The following is a 15,411-nucleotide window of genomic DNA, read 5'->3' on the forward strand; positions in this document are numbered from 1 at the left end:
CCCACTCTATGTCAACATAAAATAAATTTGGAAGCAGATGCCAAACTAGTTCGTGATCCTCAACAACGTCTGAATCCTAAAATGAAAGAAGTGGTAAGAAAAGAAATACTAAAGCTTCTGGAGGCAGGTATAATTTATCCCGTTGCTGATAGTCAGTGGGTAAGTCCTGTTCATTGTGTCCCTAAGAAGGGAGGTATTACTATTGTTCCTAATGATAAAAATGAATTGATTCCACAAAGAATTATTACAGGTTATAGGATGGTAATTGATTTCCGCAAATTAAATAAGGCTACTAAGAAAGATCATTACCCCTTACCTTTTATCGATCAAATGCTAGAAAGATTATGCAAATATACACATTACTGCTTTCTAGATGGTTATTTTGGTTTCTCTCAAATACCTGTGTCGGCTAAAGATCAATCAAAGACTACTTTTACATGCCCTTTTGGTACTTTTGCTTATAGACGTATACCTTTTGGTTTATGTAATGCACCTGCTACCTTTCAAAGATGCATGATGGCTATATTCTCTGGCTTTTGTGAAAAGATTTGTGAGGTTTTCATGGACGACTTTTCCGTCTATGGATCTTCTTTTGACGATTGCTTGAGCAATCTTGATCGAGTTTTGCAGAGATGTGAAGAAACTAATCTTGTCTTGAATTGGGAAAAGTGCCACTTTATGGTTAATGAAGGTATTGTCTTGGGGCATAAAGTTTTGGAAAGAGGTATTGAAGTTGATAAAGCCAAGGTTGATGCTATTGAAAAGATGCCATGTCCCAAGGACATCAAAGGTATAAGAAGTTTCCTTGGTCACGCTGGATTTTATAGGAGGTTCATTAAGGACTTCTCAAAAATTTCTCGGCCTCTGGCTAATTTATTACAAATATATATACCATTTTTCTTTGATGATGATTGTGTAGAAGCATTTGAAATACTTAAGAAAGCATTAGTCTCTGCACCTATTGTTCAGCCACCTGATTGGAATTTACCCTTTGAAATTATGTGTGATGCTAGCGATTATGCTGTAGGTGTTGTTCTAGGGCAAAGAGTTAATAAGAAATTAAATGTTATCCATTATGCTAGTAAGACTCTAGACAATGCTCAAAGAAATTATGCTACTACTAAAAAAGAACTTTTAGCAGTTGTATTTGCTTGTGATAAGTTCAGACCTTATATTGTTGATTCTAAAGTAACTATCCACACTGATCATGCTGCTATTAAATATCTTATGGAGAAGAAAGATGCTAAACCTAGACTTATTAGATGGGTTCTCTTGCTGCAAGAATTTGATTTGCATATTGTTGATAGAAAAGGAGCTGAGAACCCCGTTGCAGACAACTTATCTAGGTTAGAGAATGTTCTTGATGACCCACTACCTATTGACGATAGCTTTCCTAATGAACAATTAAATGTCATAAGTACTTCTCGTAGTACTCCTTGGTATGCTGATTATGCTAATTACATAGCTGCTAAATTTATACCACCTAGCTTCACATACCAACAAAAGAAAAAGTTCTTCTATGATTTGAGACATTACTTTTGGGATGACGCACATCTTTATAAAGAAGGAGTAGATGGTGTTATTAGACGTTGTGTACCTGAGCATGAACAGGAACAGATCCTACGCAAGTGCCACTCCGAAACTTATGGAGGACACTGATACGTCTCCAACGTATCTATAATTTTTGATTGCTCCATGCTATATTATCTACTGTTTTGGGCAATATTGGGCTTTATTTTCCACTTTTATATTATTTTTAGGACTAACCTATTAACCGAAGGCCCAGCCCAGATTTTGCTGTTTTATGCCTATTTCAGTGTTTCAAAGAAAAGGAATATCAAACGGAATCGAAACGGAACGAAATCAACTGGAGAAGTTATTTTTGGAAGGAAACCTACCGAATAGACTTGGACCCTACATGAGAAGATCAAGGAGGAGCTCATGAGGGTAGGGGGGCGCCCACCCCCCTGGGGCGCGCCCCCTGCCTCGTGGCCACCCCTTCGGTCCATCGACGTACTCCTTTCACCCATATATACCCACGTATCCTAAAACTTCCAGAACGGAGATTAGATCTGGAGTTCCGCCGCCGCAAGCCTCTGTAGCCACCAAAAGTCAATCGGGACCCTATTCCGGCACCCTGCCGGAGGGGGGAACCCTCACCAGTGGCCATCTTCATCATTCCGGCGCTCTCCATGACGAGGAGGGAGTAGTTCACCCTCGGGGCTGAGGGTATGTACCAGTAGCTATGTGTTTGATCTCTCTCTCTCTCGTGTTCTTGATTTGGCACGATCTTGATGTATCGCGAGCTTTGCTATTATAGTTGGATCATATGTTTCTCCTCCCCCTCTTCTTTCTTGTAATGAATTGAGTTTCCCCTTTGAAGTAATCTTATCGGATTGAGTCTTTAAAGATTTGAGAACACTTGATGTATGTCTTACGTGGGATACCCGTGGTGACAATGGGGTATTCTATTGATCCACTAGATGTATGTTTTGGTGATCAACTTGTGGGTTCCGCCCATGAACCTATGCATAGGGGCTGGCACACGTTTTCGTCGTGATTCTCCGGTAGAAACTTTAGGGCACTCTTTGAGGTCCTTTGTGTTGGTTGAATAGATGAATCTGAGATTGTGTGATGCATATCGTATAATCATACCCACGGATACTTGAGGTGACATTGGAGTATCTAGGTGACATTAGGGTTTTGGTTGATTTTGTGTCTTAAGGTGTTATTCTAGTATGAACTCTAGGGCTGTTTGTGACACTTATAGGAATAGCCCAATGGATTGATTGGAAAGAATAACTTTGAGGTGGTTTCATACCCTACCATAATCTCTTCGTTCGTTCTCCGCTATTAGTGACTTTGGAGTGACTCTTTGTTGCATGTTGAGGGAAAGTTATGTGATCCAATTATGTTATCATTGTTGAGGGAACTTACACTAGCGAAAGTATGAACCCTAGGCCTTGTTTACTATCATTGCAATACCGTTTACGCTCACTTTTATCATTAGTTACCTTGCTGTTTTTATATTTTCAGATTACAAATACCTTTATCTACCATCCATATACCACTTGTATCACCATCTCTTCGCCGAACTAGTGCACCTATACAATTTACCGTTGTATTAGGTGTGTTGGGGACACGAGAGAATCTTTGTTATTTGGTTGCAGGGTTGCTTGAGAGAGACCATCTTCATCCTACGCCTCCTACGGATTGATAAACCTTAGGTCATCCACTTGAGGGAAATTTTCTACTGTCCTACAAACCTCTGCACTTGGAGGCCCAACAACGTCTACAAGAAGAAGGTTGTGTAGTAGACATCAAGCTCTTTTCTGGAGCCGTTGCCGGGGAGGTGAGTGCTTGAAGGTATATGTTTATATCTTGCAATCGAGTCTTTTAGTTTCTTGTTTTATCACTAGTTTAGTTTATAAAAGAAAACTACAAAAAATGGAATTGAGTTTGTCTCATACGCTTCATCTTTTTGATATCTTTCGTGAGTATGATGGAAAGGATAATTGTGCTCAAGTGCTAGAAGAAGAGATCTCTAAAATGTTTGGCACTAAATATTTGAATGATGATCATGATTGCAATGTTGTTAGTACGAATTCTTTGAATATCCATGATGCTAATGATGATTGCACTAGTTATGATGAAAATGCCTCCTATAAACATGTCAATTTTTGTGGAGTAGACTGGGCTAGCAAGTACACACCAAATAGGGAAGATAGATATTTCAAGAGGCATAAGTACTTAGAAACCAAATTGTTGCAAGAAGAGCTAGATGAATGTGCTAAAAATTTATCTTTTCTTAGCCCTACTTGTGAACTTTGCAATGAACGCGATCATTTTAGTACCGAATGCAAATTGTTTCATGAGCGTATCGTGTCCAAAAATTGTGATGACTTGATTTCCCTTGCACATCATAATGAAATTAGTTTGCTCTTGGGTTATGAAGAAATTAAACGTAGAACTAAGGATATTCCAAAATTTGCCCTTGATAAAATTCTTCATTTTGATCTAGAGGAAATTTATGTGTATTGCGCGGTGAATTGCATTGAAAATCCTTATATTGCCAATTACATAAAGAAAAGAAACCAAATAGAAGATGAAGAGAATGCTAACAAAAGGGAAGAGACTTCTCAATATTCTCCTATTATTTCTTATGATGAATCAGGTAACGAAGAGGAGCCCTCTGTTCAACCAATCTCATTAATAAGGATCTCCAAAAAGAGGATTGAACCCACACATGATGTGGTGAAGAAGAAGAAAAGAAAAAGGAAGAGAGGTAAAAAGGTATCTCTCCCAAATAAATTTGCTCCTATTATTGATGTGCCTCATGAAAATGATACACTTGATGATGATCTCGTTGTGCCTATTGCTGGTTGTGATGATTACGATTGGGAAGATAATGAAACTTCTTATGATCTTGAAAATCTTTTTGGCACTTGCTTGGAAGAATATTATAATTGCTATACTATTGGTGCTATCTATACTATTAATGATGAGAGTGATTATGATTATGATATTAAAAGGCCCAAGCTTGGGGATGCTATGTTTAATAATGATGATATTTTTAGCCTCTCAAGTTTTGATATGCAAAGTTGTTATGATGATAGCATGCCTTCTACTTACGATGATTATATTGATGAAAGTGGGTTTGGAAGAGTGTCAACTTTAGGAAGTAATGATCCCACTATTTTGGAGTATGTTGAATCTTATAATATTTATGAAAGTGGATTTGGAGAGGTCATGACTTTATTTAGTGATGTATCCACTATCTTGGAAGAGGTTTCAATCGATTATGATGAGAACAAAGTTGCTACTTATGGTGATTATTGTGATAAAACTTATGCTATAAAGAGTAGTGATGATTATATTTATAAAACTTGTCATGATTATGAGTACCCTTTCTCTGAACATTACTCCTTTAACGTGGAAACAATTTATAGTATTCAAGTCTCTTATGATACTCCCACTATTCCGAATGAGAACAATTTTGCTTATGTGGAGAGTAGTAAATTTTCTATGCAAGTAGATCATGAAAAGAATTATTTAGATGCTGGTTATATTGTTGAATTCATTCATGATGCTACTGAAAATTATTATGAGGGAGGAATATATGCTTGTAGGAATTGCAATAATATCAAATTTCCTCTCTATGTGCTTAAAATCTTGAAGTTATGGTTGTTTTGCCTTCCTATGCTAGTTGATTATTGTTCCCATAAGTTGTTTGATCACAAAATCCCTATGCATAGGAAGTGGGTTAGGCTTAAATGTGCTAGTCATATTCTTCATGATGCTCTCTTTATATTTCAATTCTTATCTTTTATGTGAGCATCATTGTCATTATCATGCCTAGCTAGGGCCGTTAAATGATAGCGCTTGTTGGGAGGCAACCCAATTTTATTTTAGTTCCTTGATTTTTGTTCCTGTTTAGTAATAAATAATTCATCTAGCCTCTATTTAGATGTGATTTTATGCTTTTAGTTAGTGTCTGTGCCAAGTAGAACCTTTGGGAAGACTTGGGGAAAGTCTTGTTGATCATGCTGTAAAAAACAGAAACTTTAGCGCTCACGATAATTGCTACCATTTTTATTTGGAGAGTGCTATTTAGTTAATTATTTTTGAAGATGATTAATAGATAAATTACTCAGGTCCAGAAATTTATTTGAGAATTTTATGAGTTCCATAAGTATGCGTTTGATCCAGATTACTACAGACTGTTCTGTTTTTGACAGATTCTGTTTTCTATGTGTTGTTTGCTTATTTTGATGAATCTATGGCTAGTAAAATAGTTTATAAACCATAGAGAAGTTGTAATACAGTAGGTTTAACACCAATATAAATAAATAATGAGTTCATTACAGTACCTTGAAGTGGTGATTTATTTTCTTATACTAACGGAGCTTACGAGTTTTCTGTTAAGTTTTGTGTTGTGAAGTTTTCAAGTTTTCGGTAAGGATTCGATGGACTATGGAATAAGGAGTGGCAAGAGCCTAAGCTTGGGGATGCCCAAGGCACCCAAAGATAATATTCAAGGATTTCCAAGAGCCTAAGCTTGGGGATGCCCCGGAAGGCATCCCCTCTTTCGTCTTCGTTCATCGGTAACTTTACTTGGAGCTATATTTTTATTCACCACATGATATGTGTTTTGCTTGGAGCGTCAATTTATTTTGTTAATATTTGATTTATGTTATTTATAAAAATGTTTTGAATCCTTTATTTCAATAAAAGTGGCATTGATAGCCTTTACTATGCCTATTTTAGAAGTCCACATGTTCCTGTTTGAAAATAGAAAGTTTACCGCTGTTGCAATAATTACCTAGAAAAGTCAGAATGTGATAAAATGTTGAAACCTTTTGCATATTAATCTCTGATAAATTTACTATAGTGGGAATTTTCTTTCATAATTTTTGGAGCTAGGCAAATATGGATGTTCCAGCATTCTTTACAGACTCTCCTGTTTAGGCAGATTCTTGTTATGTTTGCATTGTTTGCATATGTTTGCTTCTTTAATGATTCTATTTGAGGATAGGACTATTAAATATGCAGAGGAATTTAGTATGCAATGTTGAATAATAATTTTAGTGATTTTCTATAGTAGAGTATGATAAGGTTTTTGCAATGGTTTATACTAACTTATCTCACGAGTTCTTGTTGAGTTTTGTGTGGATGAAGCTTTTGAGATTTAGGGAGACCGTGATATGAGAGGAATTAAGGAGACACAAAATATGAAGCTTGGGGATTCCCAAGGCACCCAAGATAATATTTCAAGAAGTATCAAGTGTCTAAGCTTGGGGATGCCCCAGTTGGCATCCCACCTTTCTTCTTCAACAACTATCGGTTAGTTCCGATTGATCCTAAGTTTTCGCTTCTTCACATGATGTTTGCCATTCTTATAATGTCATTTTATTTTGCTTTGCTTTCTGTTTGAATAAATTATCAAGACCTGAAATCATTAAATGAGACAGAGTCTTCGCATAGTTGCATAATTATTCGACTACTCATTGATCTTCACTTACATCTTTCGGAGTAGTGTGTCATTTGCTCTAGTGTTTCACTTATATCTTTTAGAGCATGGTGGTAGTTTTATTTTGAAGAAATAGATGAACTCTCATGCTTCACTTAGATTATTTTTAGAGTCTTAAATAGCATGGTAATTTTCTTAAAATCCTAATATGCTAGGTATTCAAGAATAATAAAATTCTCTTATGAGTGTGTTGAATACTAAGAGAAGTTTGATACTTGATGATTGTTTTGAGATATGAGGATGGTAATATTAGAGTCATGCTAGTTGAGTAGTTGTGAATTTGAGAAATACTTGTGTTGAAGTTTGTGATTCCCGTAGCATGCATGTATGGTGAACCGTTATGTGATGAAGTCGGAGCATGATTTATTTATTGATTGCCTTCCTTATGAGTGGCGGTCCGGGACGAGCGATGGTCTTTTCCTACCAATCTATCCCCCTAGGAGCATGCACGTAATACTTTTTTTCGATAACTAATAGATTTTTGCAATAAGTATGTGAGTTCTTTATGACTAATGTTGAGTCCATGGATTATACACACTCTCACCCTTCCACCATTGCTAGCCTCTCTAGTACCGCGCAACTTTCGCCGGTACCATAAACCCACCATATACCTTCCTCAAAACAGCCACCATACCTACCTATTATGGCATTTCCATAGCCATTCCGAGATATATTGCCATGCAACTTTCCATCACTCCGTTTATTATGACACACTTCATCATTGTCATATTGCTTTGCATGACCATGTAGTTGACATCGTATTTGTGGCAAAGCCATCGTCCATAATTCTTTCATACATGTCACTCATGAGTCATTGCACATCCCGGTACACCGCCGGAGGCATTCATATAGAGTCATATCTTGCTCTAAGTATCGAGTTGTAATTCTTGAGTTGTAAGTAAATAAAAGTGTGATGATCATCATTATTAGAGCATTGTCCCAGTGAGGAAAGGATGATGGAGACTATGATTCCCCCATAAGTCGGGATGAGACTCCGGATGAAAATAAATAAATAAATAAAAGAGGCCATAAAAAAGATAAGGCCCAAAAAAATGAGAGAAAAAGAGAGAAGGGGCAATGCTACTATCCTTTTACCACACTTGTGCTTCAAAGTAGCACCATGATCTTCATGATAGAGAGTCTCCTATGTTGTCACTTTAATATACTAGTGGGAATCTTTCATTATAGAACTTGGCTTGTATATTCCAATGATGGTCTTCCTCAAAATGCCCTAGGTCTTCGTGAGCAAGCAAGTTGGATGCACACCCACTAGTTTCTTTTGTTGAGCTTTCATATACTTATAGCTCTAGTGCATCTGTTGCATGGCAATCCCTACTCACTCACATTGATATCTATTGATGGGCATCTCCATAGCCCATTGATACGCCTAGTTGATGTGAGACTATCTTCTCCTTTTTTGTCTTCTCCACAACCACCATTCTATTCCACCTATAGTGCTATGTCCATGGCTCACGCTCATATATTGCGTGAAGATTGAAAAAGTTTGAGAACATCAAAAGTATGAAACAATTGCTTGGCTTGTCATCGGGGTTGTGCATGATTTAAATAATTTGTGTGGTGAAGATGGAGCATAGCCAGACTATATGATTTTGTAGGGACAACTTTCTTTAGCCATGTTATTTTGAGAAGACATAATTGCTTTGTTAGTATGCTTGAAGTATTATCATTTTTATGTCAATATGAACTTTTGTCTTGAATCTTTCGGATCTAAATATTCATATCACAAGTAAGAAGAATTTCATTGAAATTATGCCAACTAGCATTCCACATCAAAAATTATCTTTTTATCATTTACCTACTCGAGGATGAGCAGGAATTAAGCTTGGGGATGCTTGATACGTCTCCAACGTATCTATAATTTTTGATTGCTCCATGCTATATTATCTACTGTTTTGGGCAATATTGGGCTTTATTTTCCACTTTTATATTATTTTTGGGACTAACCTATTAACCGGAGGCCCAGCCCAGATTTGCTGTTTTATGCCTATTTCAGTGTTTGAAAGAAAAGGAATATCAAACGGAGTCGAAATGGAACGAAATCAACTGGAGAAGTTATTTTTGGAAGGAAACCTAACGGATAGACTTGGACCCTACGTCAAAAGATGAAGGAAGAGCTCACGAGGGTAGGGGCGCGCCCACCCCCTGGGGCGCACCCCCCTACATCGTGGCCACCCCTTCGGTCCACCGATGTACTCCTTTCACCCATATATACCCAAGTATCCTAAAACTTCCAAAATGGAGATTAGATCTGGAGATACGCTGCCGCAAGCCTCTGTAGCCACCAAAAGTCAATCGGGACCCTGTTCCGGCACCCTGCCGGAGGGGGGGAACCCTCACCGGTGGCCATCTTCATCATCCCGGCGCTCTCCATGACGAGGAGGGAGTAGTTCACCCTCGGGGCTGAGGGTATGTACCAGTAGCTATGTGTTTGATCTCTCTCTCTCATGTTCTTGATTCGGCACGATCTTGATGTCTCGCGAGCTTTGCTATTATAGTTGGATCCTATGTTTCTCCTCCCCCTCTTCTCTCTTGTAATGAATTGAGTTTCCCCTTTGAAGTAATCTTATCGGATTTGAGTCTTTAAAGATTTGAGAACACTTGATGTATGTCTTGCGTGGGATACCCGTGGTGACAATGGGGTATTCTATTGATCCACTTGATGTATGTTTTGGTGATCCACTTGCGGGTTCCGCCCATGAACCTATGCATAGGGGTTGGCACACGTTTTCGTCGTGATTCTCCGGTAGAAACTTTGGGGCACTCTTTGACGTCCTTTGTGTTGGTTGAATAGATGAATCTGAGATTGTGTGATGCATATCGTATAATCATACCCACGGATACTTGAGGTGACATTGGAGTATCTAGGTGACATTAGGGTTTTGGTTGATTTGTGTCTTAAGGTGTTATTCTAGTACGAACTCTAGGGCTGTTTGTGACACTTATAGGAATAGCCTAACGGATTGATTGGAAAGAATAACTTTGAGGTGGTTTCGTACCCTACCATAATCTCTTCATTCGTTCTCCGCTATTAGTGACTTTGGAGTGACTCTTTGTTGCATGTTGAGGGAAAGTATGTGATCCAATTATGTTATCATTGTTGAGGGAACTTACACTAGCGAAAGTATGAACCCTAGGCCTTGTTTACTATCATTGCAATATCGTTTATGCTCACTTTTATCATTAGTTACCTTGCTGTTTTTATATTTTCAGATTACAAATACCTTTATCTACCATCCATGTACCACTTGTATCACCATCTCTTCGCTGAACTAGTGCACCTATACAATTTAGCATTGTATTGGGTGTGTTGGGGACACAAGAGACTCTTTGTTATTTGGTTGCAGGGTTGCTTGAGAGAGACCATCTTCATCCTACACCTCCTACAGATTGATAAACCTTAGGTCATCCACTTGAGGGAAATTTGCTATTGTCCTACAAACCTCTGCACTTGGAGGCCCAACAACGTCTACAAGAAGAAGGTTGTGTAGTAGACATCAGACACCACACAGGAGATAGAACTGCACATAAGGTATTGCAATCCGGTTTTTATTGGCCTACTCTCTTCAAGGATGCCCGTAAGTTTGTCCTATCTTGTGATGAATGTCAAAGAATTGGTAATATTAGTAGACGTCAAGAAATGCCTATGAATTATTCACTTGTTATTGAACCGTTTGATGTTTGGGGCTTTGATTATATGGGACCTTTTCCTGCCTCTAATGGATATACACATATTTTAGTTGCTGTTGATTACGTTACTAAGTGGGTAGAAGCTATTCCAACTAGTAGTGCTGATCATAACACTTCTATTAAAATGCTTAAAGAAGTTATTTTTCCCGAGGTTTGGAGTCCCTAGATATTTAATGACTAGTGGTGGTTCACATTTTATTCATGGTGCTTTCCATAAAATGCTTGCTAAATATGCGTCAATCATAGAATTGCATATCCGTATCACCCACAGTCTAGTGGTCAAGTAGAATTGAGTAATAGAGAACTCAAATTAATTTTGCAAAAGACTGTCAATAGGTCTAGAAAGAATTGGTCCAAGAAACTTGATGATGCATTATGGGCCTATAGAACTGCATATAAAAATCCTATGGGTATGTCTCCATATAAAATCGTATATGGAAAAGCATGTCACTTACCTCTTGAACTAGAACATAAGGCATATTGGGCTATTAAAGAGCTCAATTATGATTTCAAACTTGCCGGTGAAAAGAGGTTATTTGATATTAGCTCTCTTGATGAATGGAGAACCCAAGCTTATGAAAATGCCAAGTTGTTTAAAGAAAAGGTTAAAATATGGCGTGACAAAAGGATACAAAAGCGTGAGTTTAATGTAGGTGATTATGTATTGCTATACAACTCTCGTTTAAGATTTTTTGCAGGAAAACTTCTCTCTAAATGGGAAGGCCCCTATGTTATCAAGGAGGTCTATCGTTCCGGTGCCATAAAAATCAACAACTTCGAAGGCACAAATCCGAAGGTGGTAAACGGTCAGAGAATTAAACATTATATCTTAGGTAATCCCATAAATATTGAAACCAATATTATTGAAACCGTAACCCCGGAGGAATACATAAGGGACACTTTCCAGAACGTTTCAGACTCCGAAAAGGAATAGGTATGTGGTACGGTAAGTAAACCGACTCCAAAACAATTTTTAAGGCAATATTTCTCCGTTTTGGAATATTTAGAAAAATAGAAAATTAAGTAGTAGTCCAGGAAGGACACGAGGGCCCCATGAGGGTGGAGGGCACGCCCTACCCCCTGGGCGCGCCCCCTACCTCATGAGCACCTCATGTGCCTTCCGGACTCCGTTTTCTTGCACGATACGTATTTTGGTCGGTAAAAAATCACTATATATTCTCCCGAAGGTTTTGACTCCCGTATCACGCAAAAATCTCTTGTCTTTGTTTTAAGCCGCCCTGTTGCAGACAGAGCAACATGTCGTCCTAGGATTCGGAAGGAGAAAGCTATGTGGTTGATTACCTTGCAGACCCTAAGGTCTATGGAGAGGTGGAGCATTATGGTTGGACCACGGAAGAAGAAGACTATGAACCCAAGGGAAAGGAGGAGACGAGCTCAGATGAAGATGAAGTCCCACTACCTCAACCTGGGGACATGCATGTGGAGTTCAAAAAGTCAAGCCTCCCTGATAGGGTAAAGAAACCTAAGATTGAGTTTATCCCTTTTCGACTCTTGCAGGAAAACAAGCAGGAACTATGCAAAAAGATACTGAGCCTGGAACAGGAGATCGAGGACCTAAGGGACCAAAATTCTGTCCTCAAACGCAAATTAAGGAAGAAGCCTACGCCATCAACAAAATCACCACCGTCTCCTTCAACAAAGAAGAATTGAGTATCTGGTATGGGCACTCCACTTGGTAACTGCCAAGCTTGGGGAGTGCCCTGGTATCGTATCACCATTTTTCTTAGTTCGATCCTTTTGGTAATATTTTGATCTAGTAGAATAAAGTTTATAGCATGATCTAGTTGTGAGTTTTGCTTTATTATCCTTCTATGTAATTGAGTCTGTGAGCTATATAATAAAGATTAGTGTTGAGTCAAGGGCTTGCTTATTTTTGCCATGATCCCAAATAAAAGAAAAGAAAAGAGAAAAAGAATAAAAAGAAACAAAAGTTCATATTGATCTTATTGATAGTAATGACTTCACATAGAAAGAGTGTGATGATTAAAAGTTGTTGGGAGTTGGCAGACATAGCTTTGGTCATCGTTGCAATTAATAGGAAGTAATAAGGAAAGAGAGGTTTCACATATAAATATACTATCATTGACATCTTTTATGATTGGGAACATTCATCAAAATATGACATGCTAAAGAGTTGATGTTGGACAAGGAAGACAACGTAATGGGTTATGTTTTCTTATATCTGAGATAAAGTATGTTGTCATGGATCATCCAACGTGTTGAGCTTGCCTTTCCCCCTCATGCTAGCTAAATTCTCAGCACCAAGTAGAGATACTACTTGTGCTTTCAAATACCCTTAAACCAGTTTTGCCGTGAGAGTCCACCATATCTACCTATGGATTGAATAAGATCCTTCAAGTAAGTTGTCATTGGTGCAAAGCAATAAAATTTGCTCTCTAAATATGTATGATTGATTGGTGTGGGAGAAATAAGCTTTATACGATCTTGTGATGTGGAAGTAATAAAAGCGACGGACTGCATAATAAAGGTTCATATCACAAGGGGCAATATAAAGTGGCGTTCTTTCGCATTAAGATTTTGTGCATCCAAACATAAAAGCACATGGCAACCTCTGCTTCCCTCTGCGAAGGGCCTATCTTTTATTATTATCTTCTACCTTATGCAAGTGTCATGGTGATCTTCACCTTTTCTTTTTCATTTTATCCTTTGGCAAGCCCAGCATGTTGGAAAGAACCTGATATATATATCTAATTGGATGTAGGGGGCATGAGTTATTATTGTTGACATTACCCTCGAGGTAAAAGGTTGTGGGGCGAAACTATAAGCCCATATCTTTCTCTGTGTCCGATTAAAACTCCGTAAACACAAGTATTGCGCGAGTGTTAGCAATTATGAAGGACTAGATGATAGTTGAGTATGTGGACTTGCTTTTTAGCTCTGACATAGACTCTTTCTGATGTTATGATAAATTGCAATTGCTTCAATGATTGAGGTTATAGTTTGTTGGTTCTCAATAAGGTTTCTGATTCATACTTTTGCATTGTGAATAGATCATCACTTGAACATAAGTAATCATATGACAATATCTATATATGTCGCTGTTATGAGAATAATCATGATGCCCTCATGTCCGTATTTAATTTTTATCGACACCTCTACCTCTATACATGGGGACATATTTATTGTTATCGGCTTCCGCTTGAGGACAAGCGAGGTCTAAGCTTGGGGGAGTTGATACGTCCATTTTGCATCATGTTTTTATATCGATATTATTGCATTATGGGCTGTTATTTCACATTATGTCATAATACTTATGGCTATTCTCTCTTATTTTACAAGGTTTACATAAGGAGGGAGAATGCCGGCAGCTGGAATTCTGGGCTGGAAAAGGAGCAAATATTAGAGACCTATTCTGCACAACTCCAAAAGTCCTGAAACTCCACGGAATACCTTATAATAAATAATGAAAAATCCTCGCCAAAGATGAAGACCAAGGGGCCCACACCCTGCTCACGAGGGTCGGGCGCCCCCCCTAGGGCACGCCCCCTACCTCATGGGCCCCCTGGTGGCTCTCCGATGACCATCTTCTCCTATATGAAGTCTTTCGTCGAGAAAAAAAATAAGAAGCAACCTTTCGGGACGAAACTCCGCCGCCACGAGGCGGAACCTTGGCGGATCCAATCTAGAGCTTCGGCAGAGCTGTTCTGCAGGGGAAACTTCCCTCCCGGAGGGGGAAATCATCGCCATCATCATCACCAACGCTCCTCTCATCGGGAGAGGGCAATCTCCATCAACATCTTCATTAGCACCATCTCATCTCAAAACCCTAGTTCATCTCTTGTATCCAATTCTTGTCTCGAAGTCCGGGATTGGTGCTAGTAGGTTGCTAGTAGTGTTAATTACTCCTTGTGGTTGATGCTAGTTGGTTTAATTGGTGGAAGATCACATGTTCAGATCCTTTATGCATACTAATACCCCTCTGATTATGAACATGTTTATGCTTTGTGAGTAGTTACGTTTGTTCCTGAGGACAAGGGAGAAGTCTTGCTATTAGTAGTCATGTGAATTTGGTATTCGTTCGATATTTTGATGAGATGTATGTTGTCTAGCCTCTAGTGGTGTTATGTGAACGTCGACTACATAACACTTCACCATTATTTGGGCCTAGAGGAAGGCATTGGGAAGTAATAAGTAGATGATGGGTTGCTAGAGTGACAGAAGCTTAAACCCTAGTTTATGTAGTGCTTCGTAAGGGGCTGATTTGGATTCATATGTTTCATGCTATGGTTAGGTTTACCTTAATACTTTTGTTGTAGTTGCGGATGCTTGCAATAGAGGTTAATCATAAGTGGGATTCTTGTTCAAGTAAGAACATCACCCAAGCACCGGTCCACCCACATATCAAATTATGAAAGTACCGAACGTGAATCATACGAGCGTGATGAAAACTAGCTTGACGATATTCCCATGTGTCCTCGGGAGCGCTTTTCCTTATATAAGAGTTTGTCCAGGCTTGTCCTTTGCTACAAAAAGGAATGGGCCACCTTGCTGCACTTTATTTACTTTTGCTACTTGTCGCTCGTTACAAATTATCTTATCACAAAACTATCTGTTACCACTTATTTCAGTACTTGCAGAGAATACCTTGCTGAAAACCGTTTATCATTTCCTTCTGCTCCTCATTGGGTTCG

This window comes from Triticum aestivum, chromosome 7A (assembly GCF_018294505.1).
Source record: "Triticum aestivum cultivar Chinese Spring chromosome 7A, IWGSC CS RefSeq v2.1, whole genome shotgun sequence".
In the NCBI taxonomy this organism is placed as follows: domain Eukaryota; kingdom Viridiplantae; phylum Streptophyta; class Magnoliopsida; order Poales; family Poaceae; genus Triticum; species Triticum aestivum.